We start from the raw sequence: 14930 nt of genomic DNA on the forward strand, positions 1-14930 counted from the left end.
AGCCCGAGGCCACTTTAGATCATATCATTGCTTTTCTTCAAGCAGAAGGAATCCCTCCGATCGAGGAAAGATGCTTTCTTAGCCCCAAAGAAATTACTTTCGGCAGGAAAGATGCTTTCTTGAAAGCGAAGGAATCACTTTCGGCGGAAAGCTACACCGACCAATGTCACGTCACTTGGACGGATGGCATCTCCACCAGCAGAGGACAAGAAAAGGACGTACGAAGAAATTTCTTTCGGCGGACCAAGGACACTGTACAATAAAGCACCTTTTGTAAAAGCAGTACTGTACACTGCTTTCTTTTACTGTTGAGTCCTTTCGGTCTTTTCTTTCCCTTTTCTTTATGTCGTGTCATTTGTTTGTCTGTCGTCCATGTGAGGAGGCAATCTGACCCCGGATTCCAAAATGAATTGGAATCCAATGTAACCCGAGGTCTATTTAAGGGACTCAGCTCTTCATATTGAGGAGGAGGAACCTTAGATAGCCCTTTGAAGTGATAAAAAAATCTCTTTTGCTTCCATCTTTGTCTTTGCTCCCTTGCTCTTCTCCTTCCTTCTATCCCCGCTTCCGCATCCGAGGGATCACCCCCCTCAAGAAGTAGAAGAAGAAGAAGGAGGAGAAGGAGAAGAAGAAGAAGAAGAAGAAGAAGAAAAAGAAGGAGAGGAAGAAGAAGAAAAAGAAGGAGGACAACAACAAGAAGAAGAATAACAAAGAGAAGAAGAAGAAGGAGTAGAAGAAGAAGAAGAAGGAGAAGGAGAGGAAGTAAAGTAGAAGAAGAAGAAGAAGTCGAAGAAGAAGGACATGGAGAAGAAGAAGAAGAAAAAAAGGAGAAGAAGAAGAAGGAGTTGAAGAAGAAGAAGAAGAAGGAGGAGAGGAAGGAGAGGAAGAAGAAGAACAAGGAGGGGAAGAAGGAGTTGAAGAAGAAGAAGAAGGAGAGGAAGAAGAAGAAGGAGAGGGAGGAGAACAAGAATAAGAAGAAGTAGAAGAAGAAGAAGGCGGAGAAGAAGTTGATGGAGAAGAAGAAGAAGAAGAAGAAAAAGGAGAAGAAGGAGATGGAGAAGAAGATGGAGAAGAAGAAGAAGAAGACGAAAAAGAAGTAGAAGAAGAAGAAGGGGGAGAAGAAGAAGAAGAAGAAAAAGAAGGAGAGGAAGAAGAAGAAAAAGAAGGAGGACAACAAGAGGAAGAAGAATAACAAAGAGAAGAAGAAGAAGGAGTAGAAGAAGAAGAAGGAGTAGAAGAAGAAGAAGAAGAAGAAGGAGAGGAAGAAGAAGAAGAAAAAGAAGGAGAGGAAGAAGAAGAAAAAGAAGGAGGACAACAAGAAGAAGAAGAATAACAAAGAGAAGAAGAAGAAGGAGTAGAAGAAGAAGAAGAAGGAGAGGAGGAAGAAGAAGAAGAAGAAGAAGAAGAAGAAGAAGAAGAAGAAGATGGAGAAGTAGAAGATGGAGAAGAAGAGGAAGAAGAAGAAGAAGATGATGAAGAAGAAGAAGGAGAGGGAGAAGAAGACAAAGAAGAACAAGGAGAAGAAGGAGATGGAGAAGAAGAAGAAGGAGAAGAAGGAGATGGAGAAGAAGAAGAAGAAGAAGAAGAAGACGAAGAAGAAGTAGAAGAAGAAGAAGGAGGAGGAGAAGAAGAAGAAGAAGAAGAAGAAGAAAAAGAAGGAGAGGAAGAAGAAGAAAAAGAAGAAAAAGGAGGACAACAAGAAGAAGAGGAATAACAAAGAGAAGAAGAAGAAGGAGTAGAAGAAGAAGAAGAAGGAGAGGAAGAAGAAGAGAAGAAGAAGAAGAAGAAGAAGAAGAAGAAGAAGAAGAGGTAGAAGAAGAAGAAGATGGAGAAGTAGAAGATGGAGAAAAAGAGGAAAAAGAAGAAGATGATGATGATGATGATGATGAAGGAGAGGGGGAAGAAGACAAAAAGAAGAAGGAGAAGAAGAAGAAGAAGAAGAGGGAGGGGAACTAGAAGAAGAAGAAGAAGAAGTAGAAGAGGACGGAGGAGAAGAAGTAGAGGAAGAAGAAGAATATGTGAAATAAGAAGAGGAAGAAGAAGAAGGAGGAGGAGGAGGAGGAGGAGCAGGAGAAGGAGGAGGAGCAGGAGAAGAAGAAGAAGAAGAAGGAGAGGAAAAAGAAGGAGAATAAGAAGAAGGAGAAGGAGAAGAAGGAGCGGAGGAAGAATAAGAAGTAGAAGAAGAAAAATTAGAACAAGAAGAAGAAGGAGAAGTAGAAGAAGGAGAAGGAGAAGAAGAAGAAAAAGACGAAGAAGAAGGAGGAGGAGGAGAGGAAAAAGAAGAATAGGAAGAAGAAGGAGTAGAAGAAGAAGAAGAAGAAGAAGAAGAAGAAGACATAGTAGAAGTAGAAGGAGAAGAAGAAGAAGAAGGAGAAGATGAAGATGGAGAAGTAGAAGAAGTAAGATAGAGAAGAAGAGGAAGAAAAAGGAGAAAAGGAAGAAAAAGGAGAAGAGGAAGAAGAAGGAGAAGTAGAAGAAGTAAGATGGAGCACAAGAAAAAGTAGGAGGACAAGAAGAAGAAGAAGAAGAAGGAGATGGAGAAGAAGAAGAAGAAGAAGAAGGCGGAGAAGAAGAAGGAGTTGAAGGTGGAGAAGAAGAAGAAGGGGAATACGATGAAGAAGAAGAAGAAGAAGCAGAGGCAGAAGAACAAGAAGAAGAAGAAAAGTAGAAGAAGAAGAAGGAGAAGTAGAGGAAGAAAAAGGAGAATAAGAAGAAGAAGAAGAAGGAGACGGGGAAGAAGAAGAAGAAGACGGGGAAGAAGAAGGAGAAGAAAAAGGAGGAAAAGGTGGAGAAGAAGAAGAAGAAGAAGGAGAGGAAGAAGAAGAAAAAGAAGGACAAGGAGAAGAAGTAGAAGTAGAAGACATGGTAGAAGGAGAAGAAGGAGAAGAGGAAGAACAAGGAGGAGAAGGTGAAGAAGGAGAAGTAGAAGAAGTGAGATGGAGAAGAAGAGGAAGAAAAAGAAGAAGAAGAAGAAGAAGTAGTAGAAGAAGTGAGATGGAGAAGAAGAAAAAGAAGGGGGACAAGAAGAAGAAGAAGAAGAAGGAGAAGAAGAAGAAGAAGAAGAAGAGAAAGAAGAAAAAGAAGAATAAGCAGGAGAAGGAGAAGAAGGAGAGGCGGAAGAAGGGGAAGAAGGAGAGGAAGAAGTAGAAGAAGAACAAGAACAGGAAGAAGAAGAAGAAGAAGGGGGAGGAGAAGTAGAGGAAGAAGAAGAATATGTGAAATAAGAAAAGGAAGAAGAAGAAGAAGCAGGAGGAGGAGGAGGAGGACGAGGAGGAGGAGGAGGAGATGAAAAAGAAGGAGAAGGAGAATGAGAAGGAGAAGGGGAAGAAAAAGAAGAAGAAGGAGAAGGAGGAGGAGAAGGAGAAGAAGAAGAAGAAGAAGGAGAGGAAGGAGGAGGAGAGGAAGGAGGAGGAGAGGAAGAAGGAGAGGAAGAAGAAGAAGAGAAAGAAGAAGAGGAAGGAGAAGGAGAAGAATTAGAAGAAGAAGAAGAAGGAGAAGAAGAAGAATTATAAGAAGAAGAAGAAGAAGGAGAAGTAGAAGAAGGAGAAGGAGAAGAAGAAGAAAAAGATGAAGAAGAAGGAGAAGGAGGAGAGGAAGAAGAAGAATAGGAAGGAGTAAAAGAAGAAGAAGAAGAAGAAGAGGAGGAGGAGGAAGAAGAAGAAGAGGAAGAAGAATAGGAGGAAGAAGAAGAAGAACAAAGAGAAGAAGGAATAGAAGGAGAAGAAGAAGAAGAACAAAGAGAAGAAGGAATAGAAGAAGAAGAAGAAGAAAGAGAAGAAGAAGAAGGAGTAGAAAAAGTAGAAGAAGAAGGAGAGGAGGGAGAAGAGGAAGGAGAGGAGGGAGAAGGAGAAGAGGAAGGAGAAGGAGAACAAAAAGAAGAAAAAGAAGAAGGGAGAAGAAGAAGGAGGAGAAGAAGGAAAAGAAGAAGGAGAAGAAGTAAAAGAAGAAGACGAAGGAGAAGAAGAATAAATAGTAGAAGAAGAAGGATAAGAAGAATAAGAAGAAGCCGGAGAAGAAGTAGGAGAAGAAGAAGATGGAGAAGGAGAAGAAGAAGAAGTAGGAGAAGAAGAAGATGAAGAAGATGGTTGATAACCAGATCTCTAGTGTTGTCGGGAAAAGGAGAAGTAGAAGAAGGAGAAGGAGAAGAAGAAGAAGTGAGATGGAGAAGGTGAGGAAGAAAAAGAATATGTGAAATAAGAAGAGGAAGAAGAAGAAGAAGGAGGAGGAGGAGGAGGAGGAGGAGAATTAGAACAAGAAGAAGAAGGAGAAGTAGAAGAAGGAGAAGGAGAATGACACTCAGTTTAACTTCATTATGATACTGGTTCATATAACCTCTCAGATTTCTTCTCTGAGAATGAGTAATAATACTCCTTCATCCTTGGCTAAGAATGAAGTTGGTTGCAACACATTTATTACAATATAGCAATTTGCTATTAACGCCATTCCTCCAAATAGAATGCCAATGGTGGGAAGTTCTTCCTCACTGCGAGTAGATACCTTAAGTTCTAAGGCTCTCAAAAGATTTTGGTCTTTTAATGCGGAAGTGGGGATAGAAGGAAGGAGAAGCAAGGGCGCAAAGACAGAGACGGAAGCAAAAGAGATTTTCTTATTACTTCAAAGGGTTGTCTAAGGTTCCTCCTCCTCAATGTGAAGAGCTGAGTCCCTTAAATAGACCTCGGGTTACATTGGATTCCAATTCATTTTGGAATTCGGGGTCAGACTGCCTCCTCACATGGACGACAGACAAATAAATGACACAACATAAAGGAAAGAAAAAGAAAAGACCGAAAGGACTCAACAGTGAAAGAAAGCAGTGTACAGTACTGCTTTTACAAAAAGTGCTTTATTGCACAGTGTCCTTGGTCCGCCGAAAGTGATTCCTTCGTACGTCCTTTTCTTGTCCTCTGCTGGTGGAGATGCCATCTGTCAGAGTGACGTGACATTGGTCGGTGTTGCTTTCTGCCGAAAGTGATTCCTTCGCTGCCAAGAAAGCATCTTTCCTACCGAAAGTAATTCTTTCACTGCCAAGAAAGCATCTTTTCTGCCGAAAGTGATTTCTTCGCTGCCAAAAAAGCATCTTTCCTGCCGAAAGTAATTCCTTCACTGCCAAGAAAGCATCTTTCCTCGGATGGAGGAATTCCTTCCGCCTGAAGGAAAGGGATGATGTGATTGAATGTGGCATCGGGCTGAGCCACTCTGCAAAGGCGATTCCTCCTGTTGGATGGAGAACGTCTTCTTCGTGCTGGCTTCACAGGCGAGCACTGCTGATCCACTTTGATCCAGCTTTGTTTAGAGCATCTTCTCTGGACTTGTCTTGAACAAGAAGTGATTTCTTCTTCCGCAAGAGTTGATCCAGGATAGTTATAGCGCTTATTAGCGTCTTTTAACCAGAATTGGTTATTACCAATCTGTTGCCAATGAGTCAATTTAATTCTTAACTCAATGAACCATGAATCACTCAGATTAACTTCATTATGATACTGGTTCATATAACCTCTCAGATTTCTTCTCTGAGAATGAGTAATAATACTCCCTTCATACCTGACTAAGAATGAAGTTGGTTGCAACACATTTATTACAATATAGCAATTTGCTATTAAGGCCATTCCTCCAAATAGAATGCCAATGGTAGGAAGTGCTTCCTCACTGCGTCCCGTAGGATTATTCCCAGTATTTCGGAAAGTGCCTCAGCACTGCGTCTCAATATGAGAAGTGCTTCCTCACTGCGTCCCTTGGGATAATTCCCAGTATTTCGGAAAGTGCATCAGCACTGCATCCCCTGGTTTATCAAACAGATAAAATTTTCTGCTTGGGACTTGTTCCTGCATTGCAAACAAGTTAGGGAGGACTATTCTCGATTCCAGTATTAAAATCTTTATAATATTCTATAGCATCTATTATTGATGCATAATCAGGTAAACAACTTACCTCGGGATATTTTCCCTTACTTACCAGAGCTTTTTGCTGTGGTTTGTTGCAGTCATCATGATGGATTGTTCCTGCATCAAAGATATCTTTGAAACTTTGTAATTTAAAGTTCTGTTGCAATAATTTCACCTTCTCATTTAGGTGACTTTTCAGCCGATGAATAATTTCAGCAAAGGGAAACTTGATTTGTTTTCCTTTATATAAAATTCTTGTTATCCTTGCAAAAATTCTCTGGTTAGAAAATCTGGAAGAGAATTTTCTTCATATCTGAGAAATTCTATCTCAAAATCAAAAACACTTAATTGTGCTTGCCAATGTGCAAATAATTGTTTTACTGCTGTGCAATCAACTCTTAACAAAAATTGTTTGTTTAAGAGGTCATCTTGAAATTTAGAAATGGTTTCTACGATCACACACATTTCTTTTTTAATTGTTGGATACTGCCTCTGAGTAGGATTCCACTTTCCAGAGACATATCTTACTAATATTTCTTTACCAATATTTGGATCCTTTTGGTTTAAGATACCTCCATAACCAATGTCGGACGCATCAGTTTCGACTATCTTAAACCAATTTGGATTTGGTAAAGTTAAACATGGTAAATTTTTTACCTTAGACTTAATTAGTCTAACCTTCTTAGTGTGAATTTGGCTTCATGGACCAGGGTTTTTATTTAACCTGTCATAAAGGATTGCAGTATCTTGTGCTAAATCCTTATAATAATTAGACACGTAATTCAAACTTCCTAAAAATCTTTGAAGTTGTTTGGTGTCTAATATTTCATCCAAAAATTTGGATGCAAACTCAATGCTTCTTTCTATTGGAACTATTTTTCCGAAGCTTATATAATGACCCAAAAATCTAATTTGGGTTTGGAACAAAGCCAGCTTTGTAGCAGATACTGCTAAGCCATTTTTCATGGCTACCATTTCAAAGGTTTTTAAATCCTTGAAGTGTTGTTCTAATGATTTAGAAAACACAAGAATGTCGTCTATATAGACAAGGATGAAATCGAATGGATTAAAGATTTCATTCATAATACTCTGAAATTCAGAGGGCGCATTCTTTAGACCAAATGGCATTACATTCCATTCGTAGTGTCCGAATAGTGTAGTGAATGTTGTCTTATATCGATCAGATTCCTCTATTTGGATCTGCCAGTAACCTGATTTCAAGTCAAACTTAGAAAAGATTAGTGATTCTCCTAATCTATCTAAGAGATTCTTTTTATTAGGTAATGGATATCTTATCCATTTTAAAACCTTATTTAGAAGTTTGTAATTAATAACCAATCTTGGTTTACCTCTTTCTTTTTCTGCATTTTTATTAACGTAGAAAGCTGTGCAACTCCATGGGGATTGGGATTTCCTAATCAACCCTCTATTCAGGAGTGTTTCTATTTCTGATTTACACAGGTCAAGGAATTTCCTATTGATCTGTGTAGGCCTAGCTTTAGTAGGTATATCTTTTTCATTAAAGGAGTTTTCATATGGTAGAAAAACAATATGTTTCTTTCTGGACCAAAATTGGTGAGGTAACTCACTACAGATATGTTCTGTAAGTTGAATTTGAAGATCCTTGATTCTTGTTCTGATATAAGGATCTTGTAATTTTTGTTCTATGTGCAACATTGTTGCTTCTTGTTTAAGGAAAATTAATTGTTTTTCCTTTTTGGGCTAGAAGATTTCTCACTTGGCCATCCTTCTTTTGAGGTTGTGTTACAAAAGAGAAATTAACTCTTGTTCCTTGCCTATTCGAATAGATACCATTATTGTCTATCTTAATTATAGGCATTATCTCATTTAGGAAAGGTATTCCTAAAATAACCATTTGAGTCAAATTTTTGACTAAAATAAATGGTCTTTATACAAGCTTCTAAATTGTAGACATAAGCATGAGGTATTTTATAATTGATTTTCATCTTATTTCCGTCTGCTGCAGTTAAGTTCTGCATTGTTTTTTCAAAGAAGGTTGTAGGAATTATACCTTCTTTGATACAATTTAAATCTGCACCACTATCAATTAATGCAGTAACATTTTGTAAGACTAATTCATCGTTTACTACAATATTAATTATTGTAGTCCATCTATTATATCTTATTTAATTTAAGATATAAGATGTAGTTTCTAAATTTTCTTTAATTATTTGGTCTTCTTTTTGTGACCTTAACAGATTTATTTCTGCTTTTAACTGGTTGATTTCACATCTCAGTTGATTTACTGAGATAGAAGGTCTTTGGCGGTTGGTTATCATGTTTCCAACTCTACCTGATCTCTGGTTATTAACCAGATGGAACCATCTGATGTAGAGCTATAATCTACATCACTTTCTTCTTCTTCATTGGAAGAAGGATAATTTCTTCTTTCTTCTCCTTCTTCATTGGAAGAAGGATATCTTAATGGATAATCCCTAATTTTGGATTTCCAGTAATGGACTGACAGGGAGGACTGTCTATCCATTTCTAATCCTAATTTAGGATAAAATGTCCATTCACGGAGTTGAATTACTCCTTTATATGGACTCTTAGGTTTATTCTTAAACCTTAAATAAGACTCAAATAAAGTCCTAGTATCTTCTGAGTAGTTTTTAACTGTCTCAGTTTTTGGCAAAGTATTTTCTGCCTTTATAGGTTCAGGATTATCTTGACCTATATGCCTTTTATTAAAGGAATCTAACTCTGGTATATTAGTAAACCTTTTTAAATTTTTAATTATTTCTTGAATAACATCTAGTTTACTAGTATTCCAGTTAGTTAGATATGGCAGATCTATTAGATCTGTTACTGACCTAAACTTATTGTCTAGGGGATCTTCATCATAACTTATTAAGTTTGGAAGATCAGACTCAACTTCATGTTGGTCTATTTTCTTTTCCTTTTCTTGAATGAGAAAGGAAATAAGATCTGACTTAGGTAAATCAGTAATCTTTACTCTTCTCTGCGAAGGGTCTAAATCACTGTTTTCCTTAACAGATATTTTTTCTACCCTAACAGATTTATCAGGGCTAGTCCTAGAATTTTCTAAGACTTCTTCTCTTGAAGGAGGATCCTTTGGTTGAAATGAACCAAGGTCCTTTATGATTTTATACACCATAATTAATTTATTATGGTCAGTCATGAAATTTTCTACGACCTTTTCTCTTATTAGAAACTCTTCAAGACTTTTAGGGTCTGCTTTATATTTTGAGAACCTTTTAAACCAAAGGACAAAACCTATTATTTCTCCTGTGGTTTGTAAGTCTTGGTAATACTGAGTATGATGATTATCTCTCTCAGTTTCAGTGAAATGGCTTATGTACCATTTCCTAAAGAGTATATGCTCTTCAGACATAAAATCTTTATTTAAGATTTGCCTTATGGAACTTCCATATTGAAGATTCCTTTGTCGGTCTATTAGACTTATTGTTTTAAAATTAAAAAACAAAAATAACTGTTCCATAATATTATTATTATGGGTGGAGACAGCGCCGATGGAGTTTTCCTCCATATCTATGGAATAATTTTCCATAGGGCCGGAACCAGGGCATGTGGAGATTTTCTCCATGGGTTCAGGCTGTGCTGGCTTTTTGGTGAGTGCTATGTTTGGGATGCACAATGAAGATATAACTTCCTTAACTATCTAACCTTATTCCCAGATAATATATATGAAATAGCTGACAGATAATATATGATTCTAAAACATAGAAATATCATGACATGATAATAATGTTCTCCTCCATGTTTGAAAGATAAATCTTCCGATACAGCCTATGACACAAAAGCAGATGAAAGCATATGATAATTTAACTCTATGGAACTTGAAAGCATAATATGATAGTGTTTATTCTATCATTGGAAAACACAATCCTTCTATCCTGCCATCTTATGGGTAATCAACCCGACAGCTCCTCGATCGTAGGCGATGTACCATACAGGGGAGATTCACTACGGGGACTTAGGCGTAACGCCCTACCTTTTTCCCCTACACACACGGCCACGCTGCTGGGCCTTCAAACGGGGTTCATCAGGCACCCTTACCCTCCCGCTCTCGGTCTCAACCCATCCAAGTACATTATCCCCGGGAGAGAAATAGTCATATACTTGACACCCTTATGACAAATTCAGGATGAAGATATATTCATATCGTCCAATGATAGACAAATTACTATCATATGATGCTTTTAGACATGGAATGTTAAACTATCATACAACCATTCATGCTTAAGCATCATTACTAATTAGTAGGTTTATAATTCAAACGTGGATAGAACCATTACTTACCAGACCATGCTTCTAGTTGAAGAACCTTACCTTATCTCAGCCATGCACAATAAGGTTAGGTAGAGGAAGTCTTATACCTTCGAGTGCCTTAGCACTCTCAAGCCAGACGCCTCTTAGCCTCTCATTAGGCTAAGCCCTGTTCCTCCGGCCTACCGGGATCCAGTAGTCTCCTTCCTAAAACCAAGAACTAACTTGGCTCTGATACCAAATTGAGGGGGGTCGAGCCCTCGGATGCAGAAGCGGGGATAGAAGGAAGGAGAAGCAAGGGCGCAAAGACAGAGACGGAAGCAAAAGAGATTTTCTTATTACTTCAAACAGCTGTCTAAGGGATCTACTGGAGAGTGATCTCCTAATCCTACTTGTTTCTTTATCCTGAAACATAATCTCTACAGATCCATCTGTATGTTGGATCACTTGATCTATACTTTTATTTAGTATAGGTTCAGTTGCTTCTTCTTTTTCTATTTTCCAGGGTTCTGGAAACCTTATCTTATTCCATTCGATAAGTTTGTTGGTCATAACATGGGATGACCTAAGGTTTGTCTGAACCACTGTAGTAAATCCATTTGAAAGATTTACGCCCCTAGTTCTAGGTGCAAGTGTGGTCAATGTTTTATAGTAAATTCTATAGCTAATGGCCTTAATTTCGGAACCCGGAATAAAATTATATCCATGAGTAGATACCTTAAGTTCTAAGGCTCTCAAAAGATTTTGGTCTTTTAATGAAAGACAAAGATTTGGAGAACAGTTAAAATAAACTGGACCATAGCAGAGGCTAGTTTCAACTACTGCTGCTAAGGAAGTTTGGAAATCCAAATTCCTTGCATCCTTATTATGGAAATAAAGCTAGAATTAATTCCTAGCAAAGTTAATGGTTTAAATGAAACCTGGACCATACCGATATGTATGAAATTATACTTTTCTCGATATTCCTTGATATCCTTTTCATCTAATAATGGAAAAGTTTGAGTCTGTTTTTTAACAGAAAGGGTTCTTTCGATAGTTTTTACTATCATCTTAGACCCTATATCCAGCCATCCTCTTTTATAAATATGGCTAGGATTTACCTTAGGAATTGACCAATTATTCAATTCATCCAAATATTTTGGATACTCTATGCTCTCAGCATATGTGACCTCATTGGTCGAATTTCTGGAGACCTCATAAGAGATAGGAACTGGGTCTATGGGTTCCATATCCATGATCAAAGGCTTAACTGGCTTTTTGGCAAGTGCTAAGTTTGGGATGCACAATGAAGATATAACTTCCTTAACTATCTAACCTTATTCCCAGAAAATATATATGAAATAGCTGACAGATAATATATGATTCTAAAACATAGAAATATCATGACATGATAATAATGTTCTCCTCCATGTTTGAAAGATAAATCTTCCGATACAGCCTATGATACAAAAGCAGATGAAAGCATATGATAATTTAACTCTATGGAACTTGAAAGCATAATATGATAATGTTTGTTCTATCATTGGAATACACAATCCTTCTATCCTGCCATCTTATGGGTAATCAACCCGACAGCTCCTCGATCGCAGGCGATGTACCATACAGGGGAGATTCACTACGGGGACTAAGGCTGCAAATGGGTCGGGTCGACCCGGGACCCGACCCGACCCGACCCGCTTTAGACCCGACCCGACCCGAATTTTAGGACCCGCGGGGCCGGGTCGGGTCCTAAATTTAGACCCGATCTATTTTTCGGGTCGGGTCGGGTCCACCCAATCTTGATCCGGGATCCGACCCGATCCGTTACTATATAAAGCTAAATGCCTAAATCCTGCCTTCTCGCCTTCGGCCGCCCACGTGGTCCTACTCAAGCGCCGTACTGCATTCTCCAGTCCACTGTCCATTCTCCATCAGTCCGTCGTTGTCCGTCTCCATTCTCTCGATCTCTTCTCTAGAGACTTCTTCCCTGGACGTTGGTTCTCTTCCTCTGTTCCACTTACCATCCGATCTTTCATCCTTGAGGGTTTTGAGGTTCTTCGGTTCTTCCATCCACCGATCACTATAGGTACTCCATGAGTCTGTCCATCTCTATTCTCTTCTCTAGCAACTTCTTCTCTGGTTCTCCGCCACATTCCATCTAGTCTTTGAGGGTTTTGAGGTTCTTCAGTTCTTCCATCCACCGACCCCCGTTCCTTAGGGTTTCCAGGTTTTCTTCTATTGACTAAACTACTAGCCTACCCATTCACACCTTTGCCGCTTCCATCAACTGATCAACCAACTCCGAGCGGTGAGAGCCTGAAATCTTGCTGCATGGGAAAGATTGACCTCTAAGGCTCTAAATCCCTCTAGATCGACAGACTCCGAGCTTCTTTCCTCAACGATCTAGTCTTCCTCAAACCCTAACTCCCTCAAAAGTTAAAACCTCCATCAGCTTCTTCAAGATACCTCATCTCAAAGACTAAAACCCTTTCTATTCCGATTTCTCTCCTCTGTCTCTTGATTTTCCATCCTTTCAGCAAGAACTAGAGAATCTCCAAGGAAGAGAAGAAGAAGATGCACGGTAAGATCAACTTCTTTTTTATTTTTCATCTTTTTATATTTTTTCTCTCTCTTTTTTTTTTCTCAATATAGTTTTGATTTGCTCGATCTACTGCAGTGTGGTGTGGATCCCTCTGCGAAGAAAGACTGGTAAGAGTGGTGCTGCAGCAGCCACTGTGGCTCCTTCCATTTCCACTGCCCTGCAGCCCAAAAAACCAAAAGAAAAAGCTAAGCCACTATCTCTTTTTTTTTTTTTAGTTCGTTTTCTCTTAAAAAAATAATCTTACTATTTATGAAAATGTTAATTAATTAATTTGAGTTTTTTACCCGATTTCGGATGGGAAAGGGGAGGGGGGCCGCCCATATCTTTAGCCGTCCCATCATCATTAAGGGCGACATGATATTCGCCACGTGTCATAGATGCCATTTACCCGGACCCGACCAGATCCGGACCCGACCCAACCAGATCCGGACCCGACCCGACCCGAATGACCCATCGGGGTAGGTATGGACCCGACCCGACCCGATCCGTTTTTCAACCGGGTCGGGTCTGGGTCCAAAATTAGGACCCGAACATGCAACCGGGTCGGATCGGGGTCACCTAGGACCCGACCCAACCCGACCCATTTGCAGCCCTAACGGGGACTTAGGCGTAACGCCCTACCTTTTTCCCCTACACACATGGCCACACTGCTGGGCCTTCAAACGGGGTTCATCAGGCGCCCTTACCCTCCCGCTCTCGGTCTCAACCCATCCAAGTACATTATCCCCGGAAGAGAAATAGTCGTATACTTGACACCCTTATGACAGATTCAGGATGAAGATATATTCATATCGTCCAATGATAGACAAATTACTATCATATCATGCTTTTAGACATGGAATGTTAAACTATCATACAACCATTCATGCTTAAGCATCATTACTAATTAGTAGGTTTATAATTCAAACGTGGATAGAACCATTACTTACCAGACCATGCTTCTAGTTGAAGAACCTTACCTTATCTCAGCCATGCACAATAAGGTTAGGTAGAGGAAGTCTTATACCTTCGAGTGCCTTACCACTCCCAAGCCAGACGCCTCTCAGCCTCTCATTAGGCTAAGCCCTGTTCCTCCGGCCTACCGGGATCCGGTAGTCTCCTTCCTAAAACCAAGAACTAACTTGGCTTTTAATTCTTTCTTGAATATCATCTAGTTTACTAGTATTCCAGTTAGTTAGATATGGCAGATCTATTAGATCTGTTACTGACCTAGACTTATTGTCTAGGGGATCTTCATCATAACTTATTAAGTTTGGAAGATCAGACTCAACTTCATGTTGGTCTATTTTCTTTTCCTTTTCTTGAATGAGAAAGGAAATAAGATCTGACTTAGATAAATCAGTGATCTTTACTCTTCTCTGTGAAGGGTCTAAATCACTGTTTTCCTTAACAGATATTTTTTCTACCCTAACAGATTTATCAGGGCTAGTCCTAGAATTTTCTAAGACTTCTTCTCTTGAAGGAGGATCCTTTGGTTGAAATGAATCAAGGTTCTTTATGATTTTATACACCATAATTAATTTATTATGGTCAGTCGTGAAATTTTCTACGACCTTTTCTCTTATTAGAAACTCTTCAAGACTTTTAAGGTCTGCTTTATATTTTGAGAACCTTTTAAACCAAAGGACAAAACCTATTATTTCTCCTGTGGTTTTTAAGTCTTGGTAATACTGAGTATGATGATTATCTCTCTCAGTTTCAATGAAATGGCTTATGTACCATTTCCTAAAGAGTGTATTCTTTTCAGACATAAAATCTTTATTTAAGATTTGCTTTATGGAACTTCCATATTGAAGATTCCTTTATCGGTCTATTAGACTTATTGTTTTAAAATTAAAAAACAAAAATAACTGTTCCATAATATTATTTTTATGGGTGGAGACAGCGCCGATGGAGTTTTCCTCCATATCTATGGAATAATTTTCCATAGGGCTGGAACCAGGGCATGTGGAAAATCCCTTATGCACAGGATACTTTATCTCCTGAGAAAGAAGAAGAACAGTCTACTTCAGTGTATAATTTGATGCACAAGACAAGTAGAGCTGAGGCTACAGAACATATGTGGCAAAGCATCTTGGCAATCCATCCAAGAAAGGGTGTAATTAAGACCCAACGTCAGTTAATTCTTGATGATCCCAAGTTTAAGCCGGTGAAGCTGCACCAAACCAAGAATAAAGAACATGCCTCTAACTAAG

General features: G+C 38.9%; 1 long non-coding RNA gene across 1 annotated transcript; it reads left to right on the top strand.

The window, feature by feature from the left end:
* The first annotated feature begins 11784 nt into the window (after nucleotides 1-11784).
* On the top strand, nucleotides 11785-12919 carry LOC120111551 (uncharacterized). Its single transcript, XR_005512756.3, has 2 exons — nucleotides 11785-12714; nucleotides 12811-12919. It is a non-coding gene; the product is annotated as an uncharacterized LOC120111551 (long non-coding RNA).
* The last annotated feature ends 2011 nt before the right edge of the window (nucleotides 12920-14930 follow it).

This window comes from Phoenix dactylifera, chromosome 13, assembly GCF_051530095.1.
Source record: "Phoenix dactylifera cultivar Ajwa chromosome 13, Ajwa_hap1_PhDact_Kaust_v1.1, whole genome shotgun sequence".
Taxonomy (NCBI): domain Eukaryota; kingdom Viridiplantae; phylum Streptophyta; class Magnoliopsida; order Arecales; family Arecaceae; genus Phoenix; species Phoenix dactylifera.